This window comes from Leiobunum rupestre, chromosome 7 (assembly GCF_980474605.1).
Source record: "Leiobunum rupestre chromosome 7, qqLeiRupe1.1.hap1, whole genome shotgun sequence".
NCBI classification, from domain to species: Eukaryota; Metazoa; Arthropoda; class Arachnida; order Opiliones; family Sclerosomatidae; genus Leiobunum; species Leiobunum rupestre.
This window is the reverse complement of record NC_143390.1, coordinates 48238771-48244612: the sequence shown is the minus strand read 5'-3', so window position 1 is coordinate 48244612 and position 5842 is coordinate 48238771.

Genomic DNA, 5842 nt, shown 5'->3' with positions numbered 1-5842 from the left:
TTTCTACATCCCCCTTTACGCGATTTCTGAAGAGGAATGTCAGTGCTTAGCCCAATAAGAACTATCAATAACACTCCAGGGCTATTCCTCTATGTTGCTACCAAATGACTTGGCGTCAGTTTCTCCCGTAGACTGGAGCATTCTAGGTAGGAGTATAAGATTTCTATGGTAGCGAATGCTCATTCAACGGTCCAACCATGAACTAATTAACACAGGGACACCCCGTTCCCAAATATTTGCTTCGGGCGATTGTTAAATGTGCGCTCTGGCGGTATAGTTAAGAACTAACGGAAAACTAGGGTCAAACGGGAAGGAGGAAAAAGGGGGGGGGGGGTCCACATAAACCTAGTCAATGTGGCTACCATGTTGTGGCGCATACAGTTTCGTTTTTCGGATTTAAATTAGCTTGAATTGCCCTTCTTAATTTGAACTAAATAGAAAATGAATTTTTCTTCATAATCTTATGAAACGATGTTCATTTATCCACCTAAAAAAGGGATAGATATATTTGGATGCAGGGGCGTAGGAACCAGGAGGGGCAGGGGGGCAATACCCCTCCCTAGAAATTTGCTGGGAGGGGCAACTAATGTTATTGCCCCCTCCAACCTTTTAAATTTCAGTCTTTTCCCGCCAATTTACATAGTAGTAACAAGTACACATGCATTCGGAGAAGCTACACTCCATTAAAAATTAAAAACCATTCTCCAGACCCCCTTTCGTTTATCTTTGCCCCCTCCAACTTCTAGAACGTTCCTACGCCCCTGTTTGGATGTCAATTTTATTTCTGCTAAGTCTTTACCAAGGCTTAATAAACAGCCTTTTTATCGCTATCAATTTCCGAATTTCGCCTGAATATTTTTCCCTCAAAAAATAATTCTTAATATTTTCTGATTCTAATAAAATTTCTCTGTTCTTTCATGCATAAATGGTCTGGTAAGATGAGTTAAAATGGTGTTTAATTCATCTCCTTTTTCCATTTCGGACACAGTAGCGGCGCTAAGGTTTTTTCACAGGTGGGCTAATTATTTTGTGGCCCTTACAACATTAGTGGCCCCTAATAAATTTTCCAGGAAGCGAGAGGAGCATGGTCGTTTTATTGTTGCGGCTCTCGTCGCGTTTACTGTACCCCCTATGACCTTGTATCCGACTTGGAGGGGACACTTGCACGCCCGGGGTATTTCCCTAAATTCCCTTTCTTTTCTTTCTATTGTCCATTCAACTTTCTTTCAATTTCCGCTCCCTTCCTCCCGAATCTATCTGTTTATGGTCTACTATCTTATTGAGTAAACAAATGGATTTTGAAAGTTTTTTTTTCCAGAAAAACCTTCCTTGGCAATAAAACCAATTTCTAGAGATAAAGAAAATTCATAAATTCAAATATGTGGCCCTTTTAATAAAAAATATGTGGCCCCTTTCAGAAATGCAGGGGGGCTAAAGCCCACTTCAGCCCACCCTTAGCGCCGCTACTGTTCGGACAGCTGCTGCAGCTACCGCCTTCCATTGACCTCTATCAATAGGTTTGCAGACCACGATTTTCTTCGATGAAATAATTTATCTTAGCCTCACTAGATGGCGGTCTAGTTACCCGTGGTGCATTCGAAATTTCCCCTGTAGTCGCGGGAGGCGGAAAATTAACAAGGCCTCGCTATTTAACCCTCCCCTGTCGCACGGGGAAAATGCCGTCCGAGAAAAATTTGCTCGCTGATAATTTCGGTTCATGTATTTCTGGTAATATTGGTTTTATTTTGTAGATTATGATGTTTTAGGGAATGGTATAAAACAAACTCCACTCATATGCTGTATCTTGAATCACTTTTACACGATTTACATACACTGAGTTTTTCATTTTTCCCAATAAAAATATAATCTAATGCTAAAAAACTTATCATAAAACCAGAATTAGATTAGAGGAAGTTATCATAGAGCCCACTGTGGGCGCATTTGACTTACCAGAGAGAGAGGGGAAGACTAGGCGGGATGATAATTTTGGCCCCCCTATCACGGGAGTAAGACCGAGATCGGTACCTGGTGGAAATTTATAGAACCACGGGAAAATCGCAGCCAAAGACTATATAACGCTTCGCTTACTAGACAGGCGTGTTCCTAGGAAAAACCTGTTAACACCTCTGTAGCACTGTAAAAGTTGGGGTAATATTTGGACCCGCGGCTAGAGGCGCCACTAGTAACACAGCTCAAGCTACGAGAAACTTTGGGCCAGCGTCGAGATGGAGCCACAATTGGTATGCAAGTTGAGCCATAGAACACGCCTGTCTAGTAAGCGAGGCGTTATATAGTCTTTGATCGCAGCCGATATAACGGCTGAAACGTCTTTTGAATCTATTATGGATATTAACAGCTTAGAAAGTGAGACAGATGCATCTAGGAATATGAATTTCCATCCTCCTAGGATGCATCAACTCCATATAGTTATTATTTAATTAGCAAATCTAAAACGAAAAATAAGTCTGTAGCATGTAATTTTGATAAAAAATTGGCAAATAATAACCAAAAAACGGCAAAGAATACAGCCTTCGCCAAGTTAGAAATCGGTTTTTAAGCAGGAAATTAAAAAGAAAAACGATTCAAAACGAAGAGTTAGTCCACTCTTACAGAATCAGTGGTAGTTGGGACATTAGTTTGAGATGTTTCAAAGCTGATCAATTTTAATTATCATGTAGAATTAAATTATGAAGTAAGTAAATTTGTATTTAGGAATTTTGGCATTACAGATAAATAAAAAATGTATAGAATATTGAAGCAAATATTTTAAATAACGCAGTTCTTGACTGAACAAATAAACTTACATCTTTCTTTTAAGTATATTAGTAACTTAGTTAAATAGGTGTCATCCAAGGTTACATGTCTAACAACACTTAATATCTAAGCCTTGTAAAACGTTCGATATAGCAGACGATATTTTCATTTCGTTAGCTGACGTTAGATGGCGGTGTCGTTACCCAGCGTCCTCGAGAATCTTCCCTCCTATTGAGGGGGATGGAATTTTCAACGAGAAAAAAACTTGACACCCACGCTTTTATAAGGCATTTTCGTTTCCAGAATTTCAGGCTCTGTAGTAACTTCTCCTAATCTAATTTTTATAAAACGCATTGTCGCGGCGAAAAAAGACCGTTGTAAAAACAAAGATATTTGCTATTTTTTTTCTAAATTCTTAAGTGATATTGAAAACTATATACTAGATGGCGGTAGCCGTTTCCTTTTTGTGACTTTTTGACCCGAGTAAAATTCTTTCGGAGGGGGTAAAAAGAGGAAGAGCATTTAACAAGCGTCTTTCGGAGCTCCCTATAGGAATAACATGGGAACGGGGTGTGATTTGTGGAATGACGTCACTGCTCTCTGTAGGAGACGCTCAGAGGATTCGCGCTGGTAACTCCCAATGAAATACGTAACGTTTTCGGTAGCGCCAGCCCTAGCCCTTGGTCAGGGTAAAGCGAGATTGTTTTTCGATTGTTGCCACGCCGCCCCGCACCTCTCAAAAGGAATTTTGGTGCCCCTTTCCACCTGGCCGCTGTCCTGGCGCCTAGAGCGACCGCTCCACTTGCTCTACCCTAGGGCCGGCGCTGGTTTTCGGAGCACTTTTTTGGTTCCCTCAGACTCTTTTGTTGGGGCATCTGGGAGCACTCGCTACTAGCGAGGCGCGAGAGTTTTTCTCGTGAGTTTTCCCCATAGATATAGGAAACGTATATAAAGGTCTAGATAAAATATTTCAAAGGGAGTGAATACGGAGGCGACAGCTAGCAGAAACGCGTAATTTCTGCAGGCTATAATTATAACGCGCTATCTACCGGTAAGAAAGCTCGTGCTATCGTCGCGAGAGCCATTGTCTCCTGCTTAAATATTATACTAAAAGTCACTAACAGATGGTGTCTAAAGACTTCCGCCTGCGGAAAGGTCAAGCACTTAGTACTAAAATGCTAAGAGAGCTCGCGCTCTTGGTCACGTGCCTTCCTCGGTGTCTGCTAGGTGTCAATTCCGTATTTTATGTTAGGCTTAGACGCCCCGAAATTTATCTAGACCTTTATATACATTTCTTATATCTATGGTTTTCCCGCTTTAAGACACGCCCTTTTCTACGAGCTTCATCACGGCCGTAAATATCTTCCTTAGACATTCCAAGTGTATACCTTTATAGTTTCCTGGTGTCACTTCTTCTTCTTATAAGCGCTCAGAGGGGTGACGTAAATGATTCATCAACTAAACTCTCAGTTCAAATGGTGTCTTGCAAAAGTTTGTGTTTTTCATTTAAAATATGAATATTTTCGGCCAAAAAATTATAACTACAAACAAAGTCATTGTTGGTTGGGTGCCATTCATCACGATTCACAGCTTTTATCCACTTTGAAAGCGTTTTAGGTTTAGAGAAAGGAACCTATAGTTTAAAACAATTTAATATAAATAATTACAAACTGCTACAACCTATACAAAGAAACATTTGTGCTAGGATTTGTGGTGGTTAATTTATAATTTTTCAATAAACAAATGCACAACTTTAACCATTTTGAAAAAACAATTAAATTTCACGCTTGATATCAATTTCAGTAACCAATAGTTAGCGCAAAGCTCTTGTGATAATAATATTTTGTGCGTCCGGCAAGTGGCGAATGGTTCATCCAACCAAGTATAAGCAGACGACATTTAAAACCATTATATATTTTTTGAAAGATAGTTGAAACCACCGACTACATTTCTAACTAAATGGTTACAATTGTAAAGCTCCTTTCTCAGAAGAGGATCTTTATGGCGTCACTTGACCGTCTGGTTTGGTTCCTGGCGATCAACCGCGTTCTATCTCCGGGGCAATCCGGTTTACGGCAGAGACCTCGAGCAGCTGACCAGTCACTTCAGTCTAACTACCACCGGTCAATGTGTGGATTGCAAATCCCTTCGTTCCTTTACACTCGTCTGATTCGCTCTTGGATCAACTTCTCGTACACTCCATTCTTACACGTCGGCTAAACTGAATAAGATCCAAAATTCGGCTCTTTGAGTTATTCTTCCTCCATCAACACCCATCCCCCTAACGGAAGCCGAAGTAGTCATACCGCTGATTAGGTATAGATGAGAATAGACGCTTCAATAAAACATCTTCAAGGAAATCGCCAAGAAGTAATATTTCCGAGAGCCAGGACCTGCAAGGTACTGTTTATACAGTGCTGGTGCTATGAGCAACGAACACAGCACCCCACACAAGGAGAACGCAACCCGTCAAAAGTCGTCTATTATCTTGTGTACAATTTTGATTGGCTAGACCATAGATATAGGAAACGTATATAAAGGTCTAGATAAAATATTTCAAAGGGAGTGAATACGGAGGTGACAGCTAGCAGAAACGCGTAATTTCTGCAGGCTATCCTTATAAGGCGCTATCTATTGGTAAAAAAGCTCGTGCTATCGTCGCGAGAGCCATTGTCTCCTGCTTAAAAATTATACTAAAAGTCACCAACAGATGGTGTCTTAAGACTACGGCCTGCGGAAAGGTCAAGCACTTAGTACTAAAATGCTAAGAGAGCTCGTGCTCTTGGTCACGTGCCTTCCTCGGTGTCTGCTAGGTGTCAATTCCGTATTTTATGTTAGGCTTAGACGCCCCGAAATTTATCTAGATCGAAGTTTGCCACTGGGCCCTCCTAAATATTAGACATTATTCAAATTAAATAATAGCCTTATACTTCTGGGTGGGACCCTTGGTCTAATGGCCACTAATATTATTGGTCACAGTCCACTACTGGTCCCAGTGTTTGTATAAGGCTCGAATAAAAAATAAATAAAAAAACGTTTTAAAAATTACGTTTTACTTTACATTAACTTTACATTATAGCTGCGTATT